The following is a 26,321-nucleotide window of genomic DNA, read 5'->3' as shown; positions in this document are numbered from 1 at the left end:
TTCTATGATACAAGCTGTAAAGGCAATCTGAGTTCTCTCTTAAACTTAGCATCCAAACCTTCTTTGGAGGCATCTACACATTCTATCCTAGCCATCTATGACACCATACTACTGAGATATACGGTTCATCATTGGAAACATTCTCTATGGCATAAAAGACTGAACAAATAGCCCAAGAACGTGACATGCAAATTCTATGACATACAACTTTAGTGACAACTTCTCTCTATGACATGTGAAGGATTATTCTTCCGAAGATCTGAATTTTCTGAGTAGCATCTGATTTCTATTATAAATATCTAAGGTTCATGTGAATCATCTATGGCAATATATGTCACAATATCCAATATCTAAATATTTGTAGGACTATACAAGTTAAGGAACTGTAATTTAGAGATCAGAGATAAGCATCTGAACTTCTTGACAATCCATTAAGTCCAAAAACAAGATTTGAAGCTATTTCTCTATGGAAGAATGCGAATTTTGTTACATCATATAAGGCACTGTCTTCACTAATTATATACGAAGTCTTGAGGTGCATAGTTTTGTGGTTATACGAGAGGATTTGAGGGTTGTTGCAACATTTGACATATCGATGAACATAGCTTATATGTAAAGGATAGTAGTTTAAGAAATGTACAAAGGCTTGATGCCCATTTTGATTTAAAGACAGACCTGTGACCTCTTGAAGGCCAAGACGAGAAGAACTATGAGTAGATATCTGAAGGTTTATGAAGCATCCATAACTTCCTTCCTATACATAGAAGGACTAATCACATCAATGAAAGTCGACCTATATGATAAAATGAAGCCTGATAAGGAAAGACTAAAGCTTCTCTATAAACTATGTATGGGCAAACTATGTGAACCAAGACAAATGACAATGCTAGTAGCTCAATGAAACTTTTGTGGTTCGATGACTAAGGGTCTAAGGTACCTCTATTGAAGGAAGTACGCCAATCGAAGAAAAAGGGATAATATCTCTGTAAAGATGGTTAAGGTAAGTTTGAAAAAGGTATGTATAATCTTTGACCTATATAAATTACAATGATGAGCTCTCTAGGTCATAGAAACTAACATGAATAAACGATCTTAAGAAATAGTAAAATTCTATTATAGGGATCTATATAGATATATCAAAAATCTTAGATATGTTAGCACTCAAAGTATTTCATTGCATATGAGGAATAAGTTTTTGTGATCTAGGAATGAAAAATAACTTCATCTCATTAAAGGTTTGTCAATGACATTTCTAGGGTTTACAACTAACAAAGTTGTGCACTTGTAGAAAATTGCAACTTTTAAAAGGAATGATAGGTCTTTGGAACTTGAAGCATCTAGGGTTTGTAAACCCTAGCAAAAGTTTAAGTTATAAAACCCTAGGAACAAAAGCCCTAACTAATCGTTTCTGTTAGGTGGTCACTCAAATTGTACACCAGATTGCAACAACGCTCAAGGTAGGGGTTGTCACTCTGATCCCTTCCCTCTCCATTTAAGTTGTCTCCTAACTGCAGACTAAGGGTGGTAGTGATCCAGATTTAAACAGGAATGCAACAAATTACAGATATAACCATAAATACAGAGATACAACAGAAATAATACTTCATTTCATTAATGTAAAACACTGAAATATGCTTACAAACAGAAATGGAAATAAACCAGCTAGGGCGATGGTAGCTTATCTCTGAGAAGAGATGAGGCAGCTACGTGCCTCTGAACTGTGTTACAATGAGGCTCGAAGGCCTATCTATTGTTGAGAAACAATGGAAAACCCTAAACATCTAAAAACCTAACCCTAGGAGATGCAGTGCCAAACTATGGGCCCCATTTTGGGTAAATTGGTACATCAACTTCGTGGGGTCGTAACTTTGGCATACGATCTCCGTTTGACGCACATAATACCTCGTTAGAAAGATCTATCTGAGGACTACAAATTTGGGATGAGCAACATCAGTCCACAGAACTATGTTGCTCCCAATTTTCCCAAAAAACGTCATTTAGGGCCTCAAAACGGCTTCGGAAGTTCAGGACTCGAAAAACTGCTAAAAATAGTAAATTGTGCTACAATTAAGAAAACTAAAAAACTGAAAGAGACAGATGTGGGGTTCCAAGTGGGACAGGTGGGTGGCCACCAACATCCATCTGGATCATTCCTCCCCCCTTAGGAAGCAATGGTCCCCATTGCGTTGAGTTTCTCCATGAGATGAGGAAACTTCTGCTGAACTTGGTCCTTGATGAGTTGTTCTGCAACCTCTGATGTGTCCAGTAATGGTGGGAAGCACAGTCGAGGGCGGTCCACATTGAACACTCAGTGCAAGAGAAGGAATGGGGGAATGTTGTGGCCCAAAGCATTGTTTCCGAAAACCTTAGTAATGGTGCAAGGACCATATTGGAGTGGTTTGAGCTTCCAATGGGATCTTGTAAGGCGTTCTTTCTGCATATGCAACCAAACTTTGTCGCCCACTTGAAACTTGTGTGGCACCTGATGTTGATCATGTCGTTGCCTGTACTTGGCATTTTCCACAATGGAGTGTCAATAAATTGGCCCGTTGGGTAGAGGTGCCCCAGAAGTCAGATCGAACGAATGCTTGACCTCACAGTGCAATGGTACCCCTGTGGGTGAGGAGAAGATGTCCCTGTCTTCTTTCATGACCGTATCCACCTGCTTCTGCTGTGTGGAGGAACCCTTCTCGGGGGCCATCGATGTGGCTACAATCTTCCCCTTACTTTGAGGCAAACCAGACAAAAACTAAATTTCTTAGTCTGGGAGATGATCTTACTACCTTTCTTAGCAGAGATCAAAGAAGTGGCAGTAGGTGGGGCTACCTCCGGTATCCTGTATAATGTATTACACAAAGAAATAATAACAACGCGATGCCCTGACTCATACATAGCATGTCGCTTCCACAAGTATGGTTGGTCTAATAATACATCACAAACATCAAGCGGTGCAACATCACACAATACCTCATCTGTGAAGGGCTCGATGTTGTAGGGAAGGCGACACTGTTGGCGGACTCGGAGATCTCATCCTCGATGAAGCCACTTGATGTTGTACGGTTGCGGGTGTGGTATGGTTGGTAGTCCCAGCTGCTTCATGACCTCTGCTGAAATGATGTTCTTTTTGCTGCCACTCTCGACAATGAATTGCCGTGGCGAACCCTGCACCCACATCACCCCCACAACTCTCTTTCATTTTTTCAGTTTCCTTAATTGTAGCACAATTTACTATTTTAGCAGTTTTTCGGGTCCTGAACTTTCGGAGCCGTTTTGAGGCCCTAAATGACGTTTTTTGGGAAAATTGGGAGGAACATGGGTGCATTGACCGATGTTGTTCATCCAAAAGTTGTAGTCCTTGGATAGATCTTTCTAACGAGGTATTGTGCGTGTCAAACGGAGATTGTATGCCAAAGTTACGACCCCGAGAAGTTGATGTACCATTTTACCCAAAATGGGGCCCATAGTTTGGCGCTTCATCTCCTAGGGTTAGGTTTTTAGATGTTTAGGGTTTTCCATTGTTGCTCAACAATAAATAGACCTTCGAGCCTCATTGTAACACAGTTCAAAGGCATGTAGCCGCCACATTTCTTTTCAGAGATAAGCTACCATCGCCCTATTTGGTTTATTTCCATTTTTGTTTGTAAGCATATTTCAGTATTTTACATTAATGAAATGAAATATTATTTCTGTTACATCTTTGTATTTATGGTTATATCTGTAATTTGTTGGTTAAGTTTCGACCAGTTCAAGCCCTAACTCCTTATATCCCCTGTTGGGTCCCTATAATACTAGTGATTACCCCATTACTATTGTAGTTGTATCCCCTATTAATATTGTTGTGCCCCTGTTGCCCCCATATTGTTATTACTGTGCCCCATAGAATCCCTCTATTGTTATTTTTGTGGCTTTATATTATTATTGTTAGGTCGGTTGGGTTATATTGTGACTCTTTAGACTCCTATATATAGAAAGGAGGTTTTGTCATTTGAATCATCCAAGAATTGTTCATTTATGTAATGTAAAGGAGGTTGCCCCCTCGAAGAGGCTGAATTCTAAGGCGTTGATCTATCTTTTCTATCTTTTTCTTGAGCTGGTTTCATAACATTTGGTATTAGAGCTTTGGATTCTAGGGTTTCGCTGCTCCAAATAGGTCATCGTGGCATTTTCGCTATAACTTTTTTTCTGCGACGTTTCAGAAGCTAAAAAAAAACCCATTTGAGAAGAAATTGCGCTGAATCTCGGGTCCGAATTTCAGATATTTTCGCGCTATATTTGCGGAGATATGATCTGAGGAAGTTGGTCTTTTTGCAGACTCCTGAATTACATTCCAAACAGGTGACCTAGGGAAAATCGTCATAACTTCCTCTCTGAGCATCGGATTGAAATTTCGTAAGAAGGTACAGAAAGAGGACGGACTCTAGTTTCTTGTATATCTTTTTCAGAGCCAAAGGTTGAAACCAGTGTTCCACGGGGATGCGTCCCCCAGGGTGGGGTGTGCGCACCCCTCGCACCGCACGCACCTGGGACGAGGAGACTCTTGGGGGTGCATTTCCCCACGTCCCCCTTTTGGGGAGACCCAGGGAGATGCAAGGGGGTGCGTTTCCCTAGTGTGGGAGACTCGACTCCCCGAAAGGGGTACTTCTAGACGCCCCCCCCCCCCAAAAAATGGGGTTCTTCTGGGCGTCCCCCCGAAAATGGGGTTCTTCTAGGCGTCCCCCCCTTCATTTTTGTCTAATTACCCTTTATATAAAAAAAAAAAAAAAAAAAAAAAAATGAAAATTAATTTATTAAAAAAATAAAATAAAATAAAAATAAACTAAACTAACAATTAAAAATAAAAAATTACATGAAAAGTTAGGTTTAACTCTACTTTTCATTCTTCCACCATTCATTATGCTCTTACCTCTGTTAAAACAGCTGAGCGCATTTTTTTCTTCCATCGTTTCAGTGTGAATCTGCTCCCACTGCGCCCACGAGTATGTCATATGAATGATGTATGTATCAAAATGAATGATGAGTACGGACCAAGATTCAATTACAATATGTTATTATTTGATTCAATTATGAATTTAAATTTTATGCATGGATCAAATTTGAAATTTCAATGTATTGGTATTACTATTACTAATTAGTCTATTTAATATGCTTTCATTATTGAACAATGAATATGACCATGAAAATTTCAAAATTATATACATATATATAATATCTATAATTAAAAATTATATTATATATACCTCGACGTCCCCCCGTCTCCCCTAAATTTCCCTAAAATTTGAGGGTACTCCCACACGTCCCCTTTGTGCGTCTCCCCGCACCCGCGTCTCCCTGTCCCGGAGACTTGGTGGAACATTGGTTGAAACAGGGACACGTGGCACGTCGTACAAGTTCGCTCTACTGAACTAGTCTATAATCAGGTCACTGTGGGAGATTTGACATAACTCTTCCTTGGAGAATCCAATTGGGATTAGACTGGTGGCATTGGAAAGAGGACACAGAGAGCTACTACAGATCGCAATTTCAGAACTGGATGATCCAAAATTACAGAGATACATCAGAGGTAATATCGAGCTCCTACAAAGTGAAAAAAGGTGTGTAGATTTTTTAAAATTTTTTCTTAAGCTTGGTTTGAAAAATTATTTTGAAGGAATTCAAAGGGCATAGTAGAGCATTGTTATCAGTAATTGATGCCCCGAGGAAAGAAAATGCAAACACCTAGTAAGCACCCTGAAAGATCTAGCATGACTCAGGAAGAAGAGGAAGAAATGCTACATGATATATCAAAATTACAAGACCAAGTGCAACAAATTTCACTCTCACAAAAGCTAACAGAAGCTAAGATAAATGGCGTGGAATCTAAGATAAAGGGCATCGAAGCTAAGATTGATGATTTGAAGATAGATTTGAAGAGAGACATAGTAGATTTGAAGACAGATATGACAAATTTTCTACAAGAAATACTTACTAATGGTGAAAAGGTAGTAGAGGAAACTCATGATGCGAACAAAATAAATGTTAATCATGATTTCATAGACTCTAATGTGGGATCGAAGACCCACCATATTCCAAAAATTGATATGAGGAAGTTTGATGGCAAGAATCCTGCAACATGGATATTATAGATGGAGCAATTTTTCGATCTCAATAATGTGCAAAACACACAAAAGGTACGTATTGCAACTTTATATTTGGAACCAAATTAGTTTGTATGGTATCAATGGCTTTGCTTTCGTAAACAAATTATCACTTGGGCAATTTTTACAGAAGAATTAACAACACATTATGAAGATACAAAAAGCAACACTTTTTTTAGCCAATTGATAAGTCTCAAACAAAAGGGTTCAATAATGGAGCACATTGAGGAGTTCCAAAAATTGAACATAAGGGTAAAAAATATTCCAGAGGAACATAGGATTGATGTGTTCATAGGGACTTTAAAGGATAATATCCAGCATGATGTTCGCCCTTGGGAACCTGATTCATTAGAGAAGGCATTCAGGTTAGCAAGAAAAAGGGAAAGCAAAATTATGGCAACCAGGAAGCATACCACTCACAACTATAAAGATGGAAGTGTTGTTGCCCCTAGTCTTTCACAACCTGTAAGGTTGACACCACAACAATTGGAAGAAAAAAGAGCAAAAGGGCTTTGTTACAGTTGTGATAGCAAATACATTAAAGGTCATAAGTGTGCTGAGAAGAAATTATTCTACATAGATTGTGAAGAGGAAGAAGAAAAGAAGCAAGAAAGGTCAAAAGAAGAGGATATACTTTAGGAACAAAGCCTAAATAAAGAAGAAATGAATCCGACCATATCTTGTAATGCATTGGCGGGAATTACCACTCCTCAAACCATCAAGATAGAAGGACAAATCAAGAAGAAAAAGGTAATAGTGTTGATTGATTCAGGAAGTACCCACAATTTTATTCATTCTAAGGTAGCAAAAGAATTGAATTGCTTCTTATATCCAACACCAGAGTGTCAAGTGATGGTTGCAAATGGAGGAGCAATAAATTGCTCGGGAAAGTGCCATAATATCAAGCTATCCATGGGAGAATATGTATTAACTAGCCCAATGCTTTCCATTCCAATGGGAGGTGTTGATGTTGTACTAGGAGTCCAATGGCTACAATCTTTGGGTACAATAGTTTTTAATTTTCAAGAACTTTTCATGAAATTTTTTGTGGAAGGAAAGGAAGTTGAATTAAGGGGTATTGCAGGGAAACCAGGAAAGATAACCAGCTCTAACGGTATGACAAAGCTTCTAAAAAAGGAACAAAGAGGTGCAATTGCACAATTATCTTTGCTAGATGTGTCCACATTGGAATCATCTATTTCTCCAGATCTCCAAAAAGTCTTGGACAATCATTCCAAGGTATTTGAGACTCCCAAAGGTCTCCCACCTATTCGTGATCATGATCATGCTATTCATCTGATTCCAGGAAGTGTTCCTCCAAACATCAGGCCGTATAAATATCCCATGCCCAAAAGAGTGAAATTGAACGTATGGTTGCAGAAATGCTAGAGGCTGGTATAATTCAACCGAGTCAAAGTTCTTTCTCTGCTCCAGTAGTATTGGTGCACAAGAAGGATGGATCATGGCGCATGTGTCCGGATTATAGGGAGCTCAACAAGCTCACTATTAAAGATAAGTTTCCCATTCCTGTCATTGATGAATTACTGGATGAATTGCATGGATCAATTTACTTCACCAAGTTGGATCTTCGTTCAGGATATCATCAAATCATAATAAAGACTAAAGACATTCCGAAAACAGCATTTAGAACTCATGAGGGTCATTATGAATTTTTGGTCATGCCTTTTGGCCTTACCAATGCACCTTCAATATTTCTAGGTTTGATGAATTCCATTTTCAAACCATTCCTTAGAAAATTTGTGTTAGTATTTTTTGATGATATACTAATCTACAACAAGTCTTGGAAGGATCATGTTGAACATGTTGACAGCTAAGTTACATGACACGAGGACACGAGACACGGAGGACACGTAAATACGAGTATTCAATACGAAACGCAGCGACCTGGAAACAGGACATGGGGGACACGTTTTATATATATATATATATATATATATCGAAATATAGTTTTTTATCCATATTAAATTGCAGGTTGCAGCTTATCTAATCAAATTAAAATATAATTACTTCTCAAAGTTCATAGTTCACTTTAAAAAAATAAATAGAATCAAAATTTACTATTTAGAAATTAGAATGTAATATGCTTGGTCTTGATTCTTGAATATTCAATGTTCATTGTTCATGTACAACTTACAAGAACATAAGAAAATAACTAAAGTCTAATCCTATTGATTTTCTCTGCCCCTCTTGCGAGAAAATGCCACAGCTTTCCCTTTCCCTCTAGATGTAGATGCTGGTGCTGGTGGAGTTGGCAATGGAGTTTGTTATGCTCTAGAAGCTGAAGAACTAGAAGTAGGAGCTATAGGAGGTAGGCCACGTCCTCTACTGGTGGCAGGGTAGCCCGGGCAGGTGGTGTCACCTGGAAACATTACAATCTCTCAATCCTAAAATCCTGAAAAACTGATAAGTCTACTGCATTTTGAATGAAATCTAAAATTCTACTTTCTCCATATGAAATCCAATGAGGTTGGGACCACTCTCAAACATCCTGAGTCATTTCATGGTAATGTTAAAAATTTAAGTAAAAGGATGAAAATGAAGATTAAGGAGAATGTCACTTTTACTTTAAGAATTTAACATTACCATGAATAGCATATCAATACTAGGGCCTAGACTTGATCATTATGCTACCCCATTCAAAAATTATTTGTTTCTTTCAAAAAAAATTGCAGCTTATGCAGGCAACGTTTTCTACCAACGAAATACGCGTTTTCCAAATTCAGGACACGACGAAAATCGGCAAATACGTATTCCATTTTATAGGACATGATAAAATCCATATTCGACACATATTAGGGCCGTTTTCGTGTCCAATACGTAAAATACGGGACACGGGACCCTGGAGGACGTGTCCTGTGACTTAGGTTGACAGGGTGTTACGACTATTGGAGGAGAAACAATTATATGCAAAAAGATCCAAATGTTTCTTTGGAGTACAAGAGGTGGAATATCTGGGTCATATTGTATCTCATGAAGGAGTTAAGGTAGACCCTAGCAAAATTGAAGCCATTAAGGAATGGAAAATCCCCACATCCATAAAGCATCTATGAGGATTTCTCGGGTTGACAGGGTATTATCGCAAGTTTGTTAAGAATTATGGGAGAATAGCAGCACCTCTAACAACACTATTGAAGAAAGATGCATTTTCATGGACTCCAGCAGCAACAAAGGCCTTTGAACATCTTAAAGAGGCAATGTGCCAAGCACCGGTCTTAGCTACACCAAACTTCACAAAAACCTTTATTTTGGAATGTGATGCTTCAGGAAATGGAATTGGTGCTGTTTTAATGCAAGATGAAAGACCCATTGCTTTTGAAAGTCGTCCAATCAAGGGAAAGTTTTTATACAAAGCTATTTATGAGAAGGAAATGTTGGCAATACTCCATGCACTTAAGAAATGGTGACCCTACCTAATGGGAAGACACTTCAAGGTAAAAATGGATCATGATAGCCTTAAATACTTTTTAGAACAAAGATTATCCTCTGAAGAGCAACAAAAGTGGGTCACAAAGATGTTGAGTTATGACTTTGAAATCATCTACAAAAAAGGGAAGCAAAATGTGGTGGCAGATGCACTCTCAAGAAAGGATGAGGATGTGGAAGCATTGTTGTGCGCCATTTCTATTATCCAACCAGATTGGATAAACGAAGCAAGGGAGGAATGGAAGAATGACGAAAAAGTGTGGGCACTTATTCGAAAGTTACAACAAGATTCCAGTATGTCTGATACATTTAGCTGGAAAAATGATTCGTTATGGTACAAAGATTGCTTATACCTCTGTAAGAATTCCCAGCTAAAACAAAAGATTCTTATGGAATTGCACACCTCTCCCTTAGGAGGGCCCTTAGAATTTTTTAAAACTTACCACACAGTTAAGAAGGAATTTTTTTGGGATGGTCTTAAATCAGATATTCAAAAGTTTGTGGTGGAATGTTTGGTTTGCCAACAAAATAAAGTTGAAACAATTAAGACACCGGGTCTATTACAACCTTTATCCATTCCAAGCCAATGTTGGGAGGAGGTTTCAATGGATTTTATCACAGGTTTACCCAAGTCTGAGGGAAAGAGTGTCATCATGGTGGTAGTTGACAGACTTACCAAGTATGCACACTTTTGTGCATTATCACTGTTAAACACACATGGGAAACATAGAATAGGAAAGATAAATCATGTGAGTTCATTTTTTTATTAACAGGAGATATACATTTATAGTACATTATGTGACTCTTGGGTTTCAGATCCCAAGGTCTCTTGGACTGCTTTGGTCTATTCGGCTTCCACACTAACCCATTTAGGATTAGGTGTCCAACATTCCCCCCCTTAATCCGAAGGGTTATGTATGAGTCCAAGAAGAGAGCTGTAATACAAAATGTGCAAAAAATGCATGGCAGCACTAGGCTGAATGTGCTCTATGAAATGTTGGTATAAAGGGCAGTGGTTTAAGGATGACCACCAACACTGGAACGCTTAGTGCAGTTCCCGGAACTCTTCCAAAACTGGCAAGAAACTGAAGTTTTCTGCTAGAGGAAGTGATCCTATTGTTTTAAAGAGGGAAACCTTCAACCATAAAAGGGAGGTCTCACCCTGCATAAAAGGTAAAACTTCAACCTGAAAAGGGAAGTCTCAACCTGTGATGGTTTAAGGATGACCACCAACACTAGAATGCTTAATGCAATTCCTGGAACTCTTCCAAAATTGGCAAGAAGCTGGTGTCTTCTGCTAGAGGAAGTGTTCTCAATCTGTGATGGTTTAAGGATGACCAACAACTCTGTAATTCCTGGAATTCTTCCAAAACTGGCAAGAAACTAGAGTCTTCTGCTAGAGGAAGTGTCCCAGATTGCCAACTGAAGGCATGTTCAGGGGCATCTTTGTCTCTGGCTACAAGTCTGAAACTGGTGTGGCAGGTTGTGGCTCAGGCTCGCTTGATGTGGCTTTGAAGCTTGTAGATGACCATCATTTCCCCCCCTGTCAGATACAAGGTGAGAAGATGGAGAAAACTCAACTGCAAGACTGTTCAATACTCTGGAACAAGTTCTGATATGTGTTTGGAATATCTTCTTGGTTGTTGATGCCCATTGCCAAGAAGCGATCCATCCAAGATGAATCTTTGTTCTTGCAGGACGTTTGTTTCTGAAGCATCTGTTTGAAGAATGACTGGTTTTATGACAGTGCTTACATGGATGAAGATCAAAACAGTGATCTTTCATATGGCCAACTCGGTCACAGTGTTGGCATTTCACAATTTGTTGTTGTTGCTGTGGAAGAGGGGCAGAGTCTGGAACAGCTGGAGGTGAATTGTCATGAGGAGCAAGTGAACTGTCATGAATGAATCCAACACTCTGAAACTGAATGGGCTTGGCATAGTCTGGAATATGAAAGGACAAGTCCTTGTCATATCCAAGACCAGTTCTGTGCTTGTTGTGGACAAGCTGTTCCCAAGGTCTGATGATGGGCTTGGGAAGTGCAGATTGAGTTTCTGCATCTGCATGTTCAACTGCTGCTTTATTGGGCATTGGATCTGAATGAACTTGCTGCTTATGGGAGTCTATTTCACTGTTCTGAACAAAAACAGGTTCAGAATGATGACTCCTTTGTTTTAATTCTTCTTGCTGAAGCTGAGATTCAAGCTGTAAAAAATCAATCTTTTCCTGTGCATTATATAAGCATGTCTGAATTTCTGAGAGAGATCCTTTGCTGATTTGTAATGTGTCATCAACAGTAGATTGTATAAGAGTTTTCATGAACTCTAATACTTCACTGATTCTGGCCATTTATGCGTTAAAAACTGATCAAAACTACTACTTAATGCAGAAAAGTAATACCCACTCACAGTACACAGCAATATCCTTATAAGTGTGCAGCAAATGATCAGTGTGCAACAAGAAGCAATAGGTAGAATTCGAAGATGCTGAAACCGGAATACCAAAAAGCAAACTAGATAATGCAGATTCGTTCTTATTGAAAATTTTTATATCTCAACACTTGATATAGACATATAATCTCAGTAATAGCATCTACAATAGACCAAGTTCTGACACCCAATTTCGTTAGCTCATCAACACTGTCTCTTGAATATAAGTTTTATAGAGTATCAAAAACTGCAGCAATGTCTCTCAAGCAGTTCCTTCTAAAGCTGAAGTAGGTCTTCCACCTCCAGCTATTGCAAGTACAGTTAAAAACCCACTGGTAGCAAAGAGAATTGTTGGAAATAAAACTGGTGAGCTTGATGTCAAAAAAAGCTTACAACTAAGTCAAAAAGAAGATCTTTATGATCAACAAACCAGAAGAACTTTCATCTACTACAACAGTACAGGATGCCTCTTGCTCTTCTCGGTTCACATACATGGAGAATAATTCCAATTCAAACTCAGATTGTGGAGCACATATTTCTGGTCATGTTCCTCCTGTAGCTAGAAAAGCGTTCTTAGCATGGACATTTTCCACACGAGATATTCAGGAACACATTTGCCACCCTTACAAACACTTCAATGCCTCATTCAACATAGGTTTAAACAAGATTGCTTCAACAAAATTCCACAACTTTCACCATAGTCCACACATGATAATTGAGGCTTACAATAGGAATTTATAACCAGGGTCTAGCTATAGCAAACAGATATCAGGGTGTTGTGCAGAAATAGATGAAGATGAAGGTCCAGTGTGATGTCTGTGAAAAAGCAGAGGCCACTTTCCTGTGTTGTGCTGATGAGGCTGCTCTCTGTTCAGCCTGTGACAATAATGTCCACGCTGCCAACAAATTAGCTAGCAAACATCAGAGAGTATCCCTCATCAACCCTTCTTCTCAGTCGCCCAAATGTGACATTTGCCAGGAGAAGACGGGATATTTTTTCTGTCTGGAAGACCGAGCTCTTCTTTGCCGGCAATGCGATGTTTCAATACATTCTCTTAACAATCTTGTAGCTGCCCATCAAAGATTTCTAGTGACAGGGGTTAAGGTTGGCCTTGAACCCTCGAACACCATTTCTCCTTCCACAAAAACTTCTACACAGTCGTCTGATATCACCAACGAAAAACCACAAACCTTGAGAAATGGTCCAACGGAAGTCCCTGCATCGTTGCATCAAGGAGTACAGAAGGGAATAGGAGGAGGAGGCATATCCCGAAGAGGTACTGTTTCTGAGTATTTTTCGGATTTGCTACCGCTCTGGAGAATGGATGAATTTCTCAATTTGCCTGACTTGGACAATGGTTATGGCTTTGGCGAGGCAGGTTCTTCCAGGGCAGATAATGCCAACTTTGTAGAAGAATGGCCTGCAAATTCCTTTAGCACAGAGGAAGATAATTCTGAAAACTGTCTTGCACAGGTGCCTGAAATGGCATCTCCCCCAACCGCATCTGGGCTTTATTGGCCTCGAAAAACTATTTGTCAACCAAAGGAAGGCAAGCGAAGAGAGGACTTGACGATCTTTGGATTTGATGATGCTTCCTTGGTTCCAAGATTGCTTCAACTCGTTTCTTTGGGCTTCAACTTAGATATAAAGAGCACGAACCGAATACATTAGCAATCATAATACAAAAGTGAACACCACAGCAATTTGATGGTCGAAGCAACCGACCCCACTAAAATCCCCTTCACACGAATTTCTGAGCTAGAGCCGGTATTGTGTAGCAACAAGATGATGATGCTGAGGTTTATGAATCCCACTCTCAACACCAGAGCACGAGACAAAATAATCAAGATGCCAATCAAAGATCCGCTGCAAGGTTTTCTGTGCAAAGCTTAACTGTAAAGATATTTCACCGGCCTTACAACTCACAGTTGCCCAAATTTTCATTCAAAACATTTCTTTTCAAAGCTTATAAATGTTTTCTCATATTACCTTTATGCACGGCAAAATGCTACAAATATGCCGCACAAATTTCAGACCAAGGTTTTCAAAGATTCTATACATTTGATCTTATTTGATGCATATAAAAAAAGTTATACAAATATCTCCGTAAAATTGCACGAGTTCCTATATAAAGCTTTTCTATACAGATTTTTAGATGTCGCCTGCAATGTCCGTCTTTACAGATATATACGAGCAAATATCATAAAGGCATATGCCTAAACAGCCCGCCGAGGTTCGAAGCCCGTTCCACAGAATCCTTTGGGCTTAATAAAAAACCAAAACCAATCTCCACCGAAAAATAATCACCGACCTTTGTATCACGAAAAAACTCCCTTACCTCATTGAAGAGTTTTAGCGGCTAAATTACTCAAAGCCGGTACTTAGCGTGATCATTTCTCAAATTCCAATGTCTTATCATCGATTGCATGACCAGGGACAAAAGAACACATAAAATGCACTATTATTCGCCGGGAGATGCACCGTTTCTCACCCTGAGACTCTAAATTCTGTGAAACGGTGTAATGGCTATTATTTCAGTAACGCTAACTTGACAGAGGCAGCATAGGCTTCGCAGAGACGCAGTGGATTCTATGCAAAAAGCAGCATTTTGTATATATGTGAATAATGCGTTCGCGTCAGAGCTGTCAGGCTTCTTTTCTTCTAGGTTTTACCGTTACCTGAACGTTCTTCTCAATTCCACCCGAGATTGATACACCATTTGGCACCCATGGCAGCAGATTATACGATGTCAGGGCAGTGCATCAGAGTGGCGCAGTCTAGACAGAAGGCACAATCTTGACAGACAAACGCATATATGTGCATGAATTTCAATTAGGCGAAACAGAGAGATAATCCAAGGAATGGACAGAGTCAAAGCATCAAATTTCTGACTGTCAGTGAATTAATGGAGTGTTATGGACAGTGAACAGAAATGTCATAACTGATATGCACATAGAGGCCACAAAACAAATGGCTCAAATATGAGCAGGGCCAGAATTCGCCCGCTCTGATACCATGTTAAACACACATGGGAAACATAGAATAGGAAAGATAAATCATGTGAGTTCATTTTTTTATTAACAGGAGATATACATTTATAGTACATTATGTGACTCTTGGGTTTCAGATCCCAAGGTCTCTTGGACTGCTTTGGTCTATTCGGCTTCCACACTAACCCATTTAGGATTAGGTGTCCAACAATCACATCCATTTAAAGCCGGTACAATTTCCTCTGCATTTATGGAAACAATTCAAAAGCTACATGGAAACCCAAAGATTATTGTAAGTGACAGAGATCCCATTTTCACTGGAAATTTTTGGACAAAATTATTTTCTTGTCTTGGTACTCAGTTGGCTCATAGCTCATCTTATCGTCCTCAATCTGATGGGCAAACTGAGATAGTAAACAAATGTTTGGAAGGATATCTTCGTTTCTTTGTATCTGATAAACAGACACAATGGGTCAAATGGTTGCCTCTGGCTGAATGGTGGTATAACACTTCCTTCCATACAGCAACAAAAATGACCCCGTTTATGGCACTTTATGGATATCAGCCACCATCCATCACATCATATTTAAGAGAAAATTCTAAGGTTCAAGCAGTGGAACATCACATCGAACATCAACAACAAGTCCTCCAACTCTTAAAGGATAACCTCGTGTTGGCACAGAATAGAATGAAACAACAGGCAGATCAACATCGCAGCGAAAGAAGTTTTGATGTTGGTGATTGGGTATTCCTACGGCTACAACCATATAAGCAAATGTCCCTCAAGCAAGCTAAGAAGGATAATAAATTATCACCAAAGTATTATGGTCCGTACAAGGTGTTGCAAAAGATTGGTACTATGGCATACAAATTGGAGCTTCCTGCAACTTCTCGATTGCACCCAGTTTTCCATGTTTCATGTTTAAAGAAGGTTATAGGCGACAGGCTCCCAGTTCAAACAATATTGCCAGAACGTGACGAGGAAGGAAAATTTATATTGGAACCAGAAGCAGTCACAGAAACAAGAACTCGTCAGCTACGAAATTGATCAATTTCGGAGTATCTTATCAAGTGGAAGAATTTATCCGCTGAAGATTCCACATGGGAAGATGAGAATTTTATATAGAAGTATCCAGAATTACTCAGGCGTTGAGGACAACACTTTTTTGAAGGAGAGGGGCATGTTGGGTCCCTATAATACTAGTGATTAACCCATTACTATTGTAGTTGTATCCCTTATTAATATTGTTGTGCCCCTGTTGCCCCCATATTGTTATTACTGTGCCCCATAGAATCCCTCTATTGTTATTTTTGTGGCTTTATATTATTATTGTTAGGTCGGCTGGGTTATATTGTGACTCTTTAGACTCCTATATATAGAAAGGAGGTTTTTTCATTTGAATCATCCAAGAATTGTTCATTTATGTAATGTAAAGGAGGTTGCCCCCTTGAAGAGACTGAATTCTAAGGCGTTGATCTATCTTTTTCTTAAGCTGGTTTCATAACATCCCCGACCTCGTTGGGGACATGCAAAGAAAAACAGAAAGAGCAGAACCCTCTAATACCACTAATCTGGATTTAAATAGGAACCTTGTTCTATATGTACTATTGAAGTTTCTAAGTCTACCAATTAGAAACCCTTCATGCACTTTATTGATTTATTCCTACCTACTTGTTCCGTTACTTAACAAGTTATTTACAATGTAAATATTGGAAATAAACACTAGTGCATGCTCAACATATTACATATCATCTACTGAAGGAAACAGAAACAAGCACACAAAATGACACCGTTATTTTTGGACCAATGTCCTCGGAAAAACCCAATGTGGGAAAACCGGTGCAGCGATCTGAGGGTTTTCTTATTAAGCAATTTCAGAGTACAATTTGGGTGCTAAATCAGGTTACCCAACAGAGAATTCCCTTGGTAGTAGTACCTCTCAGTCTGAGGGAAATGTCCCGGCTGAAACCTTGGATAAACCCTCTGGCAGCTCCTCAACTCCAATCTGCCCCAGAAACCCCAGCGTCAGCATCTTTGGATTGCGTCAACCTCTCTGCGCCTAGTGTTGACCCTGCATCACCCTGAATAGGCCTGCGTCAGCCTCAAGAGGCCCAACGTCAGCCTTCTAGCCCTCTACGTCAGCTACGCTGGCCTCTCTGAAGCACTACACAGCTCCTGGCTGCCTCTACGTGGCCTTGGCTACTACTGCATCACTCTCTCTGGCTCCTGCGCTGATCTCCCGACACTATCTCTGCCTCTCTATACTCACTGCCCCTCAGTTGCAACTCTGATCACTGTTTCTATATCTCTTATCAAACCCCGCTCTAGAGAATAGAATGACTAATCATCTGGTGTGCTCTCCAAGTGACCCTCAAGCCTCCTCTTATACTTTTCTTGTTAACATATCAACGGCTGAGATTAAGTCCCTAATCAACGACTCAGATTAGATCTGGCTTGATCCATGTCTTTTGGACCATTCTAACACAGTTTTATATTAATCCACATTAATATATTAATTTCCCTAAGTTTAGACTTAGGGACTCCATTAAAAATATTAATTATTATAAAATTTCTCAAACTATTTAGAATTTGCCCAAACCCTTTCTAGGTATTAGAGATCTCATGTGCCCCAACCTCCACCAAATTTCGTGGCTAGAGCACATTCGATGCTACCCCAAATCAACACTTCCTCTTAGCGAGGATTGTGCTCTAGCAATACTCCTCATTGAGTATCACCCTGATCATTTGACATCGGACCCTTTGTTGATGCTAGGCCTGCTGCCCAATATCCTCTGCACTGCTGCATCCTGTATTGCTACCCATGGCCCTGCCACTGCCACTGCTGGATCCATACTGCAACTCCTTTTGCATCCGTGTTGTTGCTGGTCCTTTCTCCCAACACTGCATCCGCACTGCAACTCCTCTCATCATGCTACATCGTGCTGCCCACTGTTGCACTACAACTTAGTTACTGAGAAGTAAGTAACTGATCTCCCAACTATGACCTCTCTGTTGGGCTAGAGACACCCGCTAATGCTGAAGCTCCCTCTGCCGCTGACAAGTGCTCCCTCTCTGACCTCTGTGTTGCTGCAACAACTCCCTGCATCTTGCACCGTTGCGCCCCTCTCTGTGCCATCCTGCACTAGTGCAACACTCCCGTGCCTTTCACACTGCTGCAGCCTCCTAGCCTCGCGCTGTCTCGGGACTCCTGTACTGTAGCTCTCTCTGCTGCTCCATCCGCATCCATATCTACCCACATCAGCCAGTCCTGCTACTCCTCTTTGGGGCTCCCGTAGCAAGGTCTAATCCAAGATGCTGGGTACCTCGAGAATCCTGCCCCTCATCGCCTGTAGTCCACTTGACCATAGCTCGATGTCTCCCCACTTCCACCCAAGTGATGCGTGTGCACTCATGGCACAGCCATCGTCTGTCTCTACTTCCTTCTCTACCCTTGCTGGCAATGCCTTAGTCTCGGAAGACTATCCCTTACTCTTCTTCCTTGAACACTGGGTCGCATAATGTCCTAGCTCCCTGCAGTGGAAGCACTTGATCTTGGAGAGATCCTTCTTCTTCTACTTTTCTTGCTTTCCCTCAGATGCTACAACAACATCTTCCTCCTCCTTTTAGACTCTGATCCCCTTACTGTTGCTTCCCACCTTTGTCTGTCGTCTGATTTCTTCTTGGCGAAGAGCCGCCCACATCTCATCCCAAGGTGGAAGTGTTCCTCTGCCCAATATAATCTGGACAAATACCTCCCAATGTTCTGAGACTGCATTCAGGGCTGTCCTCACCATCAATTCCTGATCCGGTGCGGCTCTTATGGAAGTAAACTGATCTCAGATCTCATTCAGTCCTCCGAGGAAGGTGTCAATCAGTTCTCCCTTCTTCATCTGATATGACCTCATCTGATTTTCTAGTAACATCCTTCTCTGCACAGAAGTATGCTAGTGCAATTTCTTTAGGGCCTCCCACATCTCATTTGCCGTTTCCTTCTCGGCAATGTGTGGTACTACATGGTCCTTGACCCCGTCAAGGATCATGCTATTGGCCCTTGCCATTGCCTCCACGTACTTGTCGTTCTCAGTTGGGTCAATTGGGATAGTTATCGTCCTCAAGCGAAGTGCTTCATATGATTTTTGTCAAGTACGGATAAGATTCAGGCCTTCCAGACTGCGAAGTTTGAGGCTTCGTCCAGTCTGTGCTGGTCTCTTACTCCGTGTAGTGCCATGCTGCTCTTCTACTTCCCACCTGGAAGTTCTCGATGTGACTCCCTCTGAGTCTCGATTCCCCTCCTAGAAATCCTTCTGCCGATGTCTAGATTCCCCCTACTCTGATCGTCTGTGTAACCGCACCATTGATCCGGATTTCTCGGTTAGAAACCCTCGATAGCAACTCCCTCCTCCTTGGCCTTGCCCTGTCAGGTACTGTTCTGACTATAGTACCTCACCAGCTCCACTCTGCAAATTTCCCACAGCCTCCTAAACCCCAACAACCTGAAGGTGAAAGCTCCTAGGGTTTGCGCAATCCTGGCACCAACAACTCGGCCTCCTCAACCAATTGCGTCACAGCCCTTTGGCCCTCAATGTGGCTCTGCGTGAGCCTCCCTTTGCCTCCCTTGGCCTCTGCGCTACCTCTTCCTGGCTCACCCTTGATGACGCAAGCACTGCGTCACCCTTCCCTCCTTGTTGCTTTGATAGGAACAACTTCTGTCACTCGGGACAACTGTTTTCTGTTGCTATTGCTCCACTCGGTTGATGTCCTCAGTTCTCCTGTGATCTGCAACCACGCTCTGATACCATGTTAAAGTTTCTAAGTCTGCCAGTTAGAAACCCTTCATGCACTTTACTGATTTATTCCTACCTACTTGTTCCATTACTTAACAAGTTATTTACAATGTAAATATTGGAAATAAACACTAGTGCATGCTCAACATATTACAGATCATCAACTGAAGGAAACAGAAACAAGCACACAAAATGACACCGTTATTTTTGGACCAATGTCCTCGGAAAAACCCAATGTGGGAAAACGGTGTAGCTATCTGAGGGTTTTCTTATTAAGCAATTTCAGAGTACAATCTGGGTGCCAAATCCGGTTACCCAATAGAGAATTCCCTTGGCAGCAGTACCTCTCAGTCTGAGACAGATGTCCCGACTGAAACCTCGGATAAACCCTCCAACAGCTCCTCAACTCCAATCTACCCCAGAAACCCTAGCGTCAACCTCTCTGGACTGCGTCAACCTCTCTCTGCCCAACACTGGCCCTGCATCACCCTGAATAGGCTTGCGTCAGCCTCAGGAGGCCCAGCCTCAGCTTTCTAGCCCTCTGTGTCAGCTATGCTGGCCTCTCTGAAGCACTGCGCAGCTCCTGGCTGCCTCTGCGTGGCCCTGCGTGAGCCTTGCGTGCTACTGTGTCACTCACTCTGGCTCCTGCGCTGATCTCCCGACACTATCTCTGCCTCTCTATACTCACTGCCCCTCAATTGCAACTCCAATCACTGTTTCTATCTCTCTTATCAAACCCCGCTCTAGAGAATAGAATGACTAATCATCTGGTGTGCTCTCCAAGTGACTCTCAAGCCTCCTCTTATACTTTTCTCATTGACATATCAACGACCAAGATTAAGTCTCTAATCAACAGCTAAGATTAGATTTGGTTTGATCCATGTCTTTTGGACCATTCTAATACAGTTTTATATTAATCCACCTTAATATTTTAATTTCCCTAAGTTTAGACTTAGGGACTCCATTAAAAATATTAATTATTTTAATATTTCTCAAACTGTTTAGAATCTGCCCAAACCCTTTTTAGGTATTGTAGATCTCATGTGCCCCAACGTCTCCACCAAAGTTCGTGGCTAGAGCACATCCAATCCTACCCCAAATCAACACTCCCTCTTAGCGAGGACTGTACTCTAGCAATACTCCTCACTGAGTATCACCCTGATCATTTGGCATCGATCCCTGTGTTGATGCTAGCCTGCTGCCCAACATCCTCTGCATTGTTGCATCCTGTACTGCTACCCATGGCCCTGCCACTGCCCCTGCTAGATCTGTACTGCAACTCCCTCTGCATTTGTGTTGTTGCTAGTCCTTTCTCGCAACACTGCATCCGCACTACAACTCCTCTCATCATGCTGCATCGTGCTGCCCACTGTTGCACTGCAACTTAGTTACTGAGAAGTAACTGATATGCCAACTCTAACCTCTCTGTTGGGCTAGAGACACCCGCTGATGCTGAAGCTCCCTTTACCGCTGACAAGTGCTCCCTCTCTGACCTCTGCGTTGCTGCAACAAATCCCTGCATCTCGCACCATTGCACCCCTCTCTGTGCCATCCTGCACTGGTGCAACACTCCCGTGCCTCTCGCACTGCTACAACCTACTAGCCTCACGCTGTCTCAGGACTCTTGCACTGTAGCTCTCTCTGCTGCTCCATCCACATCCATCTCTACCCACATCAGCCAGTCTTGCTACTCCTCTTCAGGGCTCCCATAGCAAGGTCTAATCCAAGAGGCTGGGTACCTCGAGGATCCTGCCCCTCATCGCCTGTAGTCCACCTGACTATAGCTCGATGTCTCCCCACTTCCGCTCAAGTGGTGCGTGTGCACTCATGGCACAGTCATCGTCTCTCTCCACTTCCTTCTCTACCCTTGTTGGCGCTGCCTTAGTCTCAGAAGACTGTCCCTTACTCTTCTTTCTTGGACACTGGGTCACATAATGACCTAGCTCCCTACAATGGAAGCACTTGATCTTGGAGAGATCCTTCTTCTTCCGTTTTTCTTGCTTTCCCTCATATGCTAGGGAAACATCTTCCTCCTCCTGCTTTTTGACTTTGATCCACTTATCGCTGCTTCCCGCCTTTGTTTGTCGTTTGATCTCTTCTTGGCGAGGAGTCGCCCACATCTCATCCCAAGGTGGAAATGTCCCTCTGCCCAATATAATGTGGACAAATACCTCCCAGTCTTCTGAGACTGCATTCAGAGTTGTCCTCACCATCAATTCATGATCTGGCATGGCTCCTATTGAAGTCAACTGATCTCGGATCTCATTCAATCCTCCGAGGAAGGTGTCAATCGATTCTCCCTTCTTCATCTGATATGACCTCATCGAATTTTCTAGTAACTTCCTTCTCTGCACAGAAGTATGTTGGTATAATTTCTTTAGGGCCTCCCACATCTCATTTGTCGTTTCCTTCTCAGCAATGTGTGGTACTACATGGTCCTTGACCTCGTCAAGGATGATGCTCTTGGCCCTCGCCATCGCCTCCTCATACTTGTCGTTCTCAGCTGGGTCGATTGGGATAGTTATCATCGTCAAGGTGAAGTGCTTCGTATGATTTTTGTCAAGTACGGATAAGATTCTGGCCTTCTAGACTGTGAAGTTTGAGGCTTCGAGTCTGTCCTGGTCTCGTACTCTGTGTAGTGCCATGCTTCTCTTCTACTTCCCTCCTGGAAGTTCTCGACGTGACTCCCTCTGAGTCTCGATTTCCCTCCTAGAAATCTTTTTGTCGATGTCTAAATGCCCCCTACTTTGATCATGTTTGCAACCGCACCACTGATCCGGATTTCTCGGCTAGAAACCCTCGATAACAACTCCCTCCTCCTTGGCCTTGCCCTGTCAGGTATTGTTCTGACTACAGTATCTCACCAACTCCACTCTGCAATTTTCCCAAAGCCTCCTAAACCCCAACAACTTGAAGGTGAAAGCTCTAGGCTTTGCGCAATCCCGGCACCAACCACTCGGCCTCCTCAGCCAATTGTGTCACAACCCTTTGGCCCTCTGCATGGCTCTGCGTGAGCCTCCCTTTGCCTCCCTTGGCCTCTGCGCTACCTTTTCTTGTCTCACCCTTGATGACACAAGCACTGCATCACCCTTCCCTTGCTACTGCTCTGCTAGGAACAACTTCTGTCACTCGGAACAATTGTTTTCTGTTGCTATTGCTCCACTCGGCTGATGTCCTAAGTTTCCCTATGATCTGCAACCACACTCTGATACCATGTTAAAGTTTCTAAGTCTACCAATTAGAAACCCTTCATGCACTTTACTGATTTATTCCTACCTACTTTTTCCGTTACTTAACAAGTTATTTAAAATGTAAATACTAGAAATAAACACTAGCGCATGCTCAACATATTACATATCATCAACAGAAGGAAACAGAAACATGCACACAAAATGACACCGTTATTTTTGGACCAATGTCCTTGGAAAAACCCAATGTGGGAAAACTAATGCAGCTATCTGAGGTTCTTCTTGTTAAGCAATTTTAAAGTACAATCTGGGTGCTAAATCCTGTTACCCAACAGAGAATTCCCTTGGCGGTAGTACCTCTCAGTCTGAGACAGATCTCCCAGTTGAAACCTCGAATAAGCCCTCTGGCAGCTCCAATCTGCCCCAGTAACCGCACTTTCAACCTCTTTGGACTGCGTCAGCCTCTCTCTGCCCAGTGCTGGCCCTGCGTCAGCCTCTGGACTACGCAGCTCCTGGCTGCCTCTGCGTGGCCTTGCGAGAGCTCTAGCTGCTACTGTGTCACTCTCTCTGGCTCCTGCACTGATCTCCCGACACTATCTCTGCCTCCCTGTCTCTCTATAGTCACTGACCTCTCAGTTGCAACTTTGATCACTGATTCTACTCTTAGCAAACCCCACTCTAGAGAATAAAATGATTGATCATCTGGTGTGCTCTCGAAGTGACCCTCAAGCCTCCTCTTATACTTTTCTAGTTGACATATCAACGACCAAGATTAAGTGCCTAATCAACGGCTAAGATTAGATCTGGCTTGATCCATGTCTTTTGGACCATTCTAACACAGTTTTATATTAATCCACATTAATATTTTAATTTCCCTAAGTTTAGACTTAGGGACTCCATTAAAAATATTAATTATTTTAATATTTCTCAAATTGTTTAGAATCTGCCCAAACCTTTTCTAGGTATTGGAGATCTCATGTGCCCCAACCTCTCCACCAAATTTCGTGGCTAGAGCATATCCGATGCTACCCCAAATCAACACTCCCTCTTAGTGAGGACTGTGCTCTAGCAATACTCCTCCCTGAGTATCACCTTGATCATCTGACATCGGTCCCTATGTTGATGCTAGGCCTACTGCCCAACATCCTCTGCACTGTTGCATCCTTTACTGTTGCCCATGACCCTACCACTGCCACTGTTGCATCCGTACTGCAACTCCCTCTGCATCCATGTTGTTCTTGGTCCTTTCTCCCAACACTGCATTCGCGCTGCAACTCCTCTCATCACGCTGCATCGTGCTGCCCACTATTGCACTGCAACTCAGTTACTGAGAAGTAAGTAATTGATCTCCCAACTCTGACTTCTCTGTTGGGCTAGAGACACCCGCTGATGTTGAAGCTCCCTCTACCGCTGACAAGTGCTCCCTCTCTGACCTCTGTGCTGTTGCAACAACTCCCTGCAGCTCGCACCATTGCACTCCTCTCTGTGCCATCCTGCACTGGTGCAACACTCCTATGCCTCTCGCACTGTTGCTGCCTGCTAGCCTCGCGCTGCCTCGGGACTTCTGCACTGTAGCTCTCTCTGCTGCTCCATTCGCATCCATCTCTACCCACATCAGCCAGTCCTGCTACTCCTCTTTGGGGCTCCCGTAGCAAGGTCTAATCCAAGAGGCTAGGTACCTCGAGGATCTTGCCTCTCATCGCCTGTAGTCCGCCTGACTATAGCTCGATGTCTCCCCACTTTCGCTCAAGTGGTGCGTGTGCACTCATGGCACAATCATCGTCTATCTCCCCTTCCTTCTCTACCCTTGCTGGTGCTGCCTTAGTCTCGGAAGACTCTCCCTTACTTTTCTTCCTTGGACACTGGGTCGCATAATGACCCAACTCTCTACATTGGAAGCACTTGATCTTGGAGTGATCCTTCTTTCGCTTTTCTTGCTTTCGCTCAGATGCTAGGGCAACATCTTCCTCCTCCTTTTTTACTCTGATCCCCTTACTGCTGCGTCTCGCCTTTGTCTGCCATCTAATCTCTTCCTGGCGAAGAGCTGCCCACATCTCATCCCAAGGTGGAAGTGTCCCTCTACCTAGTATAATCTGGACAAATACCTCCCATTCTTCTCAAACTGCATTCAGGGTTGTCCTCACGTTCAATCCCTGATCCGGCATGGCTCCTATCGAAGTAAACTAATCTCGGATCTCATTCAATCCTCCGAGGAAGGTGTCAATTGGTTCTCCCTTCTTCATCTGATATAACCTCATCTAATTTTCTAGTAACATCCTTCTCTGCACATAAATATGCTGGTACAATTTCTTTATGGCGTCCCACATCTCATTTGTTGTTTCCTTCTTGGCAATGTGTGGTACTACATGGTCCTTGACCCCGTCAAGGATGATGCTCTTGGCCCTCGCCATTGCCTCCTCGCACCTGTCATTCTCAGCTGGGTCGACTGGGATAGTTATCGTCCTCAAGGCAAAGTGCTTCATACGATTTCTGTCAAGTACGAATAAGATTCTAGCCTTCCAGACTGCGAAGTTTGAGGCTTCGTCCAGTCTGTCCTGGTCTCTTACTCCGTGTAGTGCCATGCTGCTCTTCTACTTCCCTCCTGGAAGTTCTCGATGTGACTCCCTCTGAATCTCGATTTCCCTCCTGGAAATCCTTCTGTCGATGTCGAGATGCCCCCTACTCTGATCGTCTGTGCAACTGCACCATTGATCCGGATTTCTCGGCTAGAAACCCTCGGTAGTAACTCCCTCCTCCTTGGCCTTGCCCTTTCAAGTACTGTTCTGACTACAGTACCTCACCAGTTCTTCTCTTCAACTTTCCCACAGCCTCCTAAACCCCAACAACCTGAAGGTGAAAGCTCCTAGGGTCTGCGCAATCCCAGCACCAGCAACTCAGCCTCCTCAGCCAATTGCATCACAACCCTTTGGCCCTCTGTGTGGCTCTGCGTGAGCCTCCCTTTGCCTCCCTTGGCCTCTGCGCTACCTCTTCCTGGCTCACCCTTGATGATGCAAGCACTACGTCACCCTTCCCTTGTTGCTTCTCTGCTAGGAACAACTTCTTTCACTTGGGACAACTGTTTTCTGCTGCTATTGCTCCGCTCCACTGGTGTCCTTAGTTCTCCTGTGATCTGCAACCATGCTCTGATACCATGTTAAAGTTTCTAAGTCTACCAGTTAGAAACCCTTCATGCACTTTACTGATTTATTCCTACATACTTGTTTCATTACTTAACAAGTTATTTACAATGTAAATATTGGAAATAAACACTAGTGCATGCTCAACATATTGCAGATCATCAACTGAAGGAAACAGAAACAAGCACACAAAATGACACCGTTATTTTTGGA

At 42.4% G+C, this 26,321-nt stretch overlaps 1 protein-coding gene and 1 pseudogene across 1 annotated transcript in view; both read left to right on the top strand.

Annotated features, from left to right (window-relative positions):
* Nucleotides 1-26,321, top strand: part of LOC149261986 (putative sphingolipid transporter spinster homolog 2) — a 58,591-nt gene that overhangs the window by 17,711 nt on the left and 14,559 nt on the right. The window lies entirely within an intron of this gene.
* Nucleotides 12,754-13,679, top strand: LOC149261987 (B-box zinc finger protein 22 pseudogene; annotated as a pseudogene).

Source organism: Pinus tabuliformis, chromosome 6 (genome assembly GCF_031772625.1).
Source record: "Pinus tabuliformis cultivar Carrire ecotype Pingquan chromosome 6, CPIR1, whole genome shotgun sequence".
Taxonomy (NCBI): Eukaryota; Viridiplantae; Streptophyta; class Pinopsida; order Pinales; family Pinaceae; genus Pinus; species Pinus tabuliformis.
The sequence above is the reverse complement of the archived record's forward strand: the minus strand, read 5'-3'. Positions and strand labels throughout refer to the sequence as shown.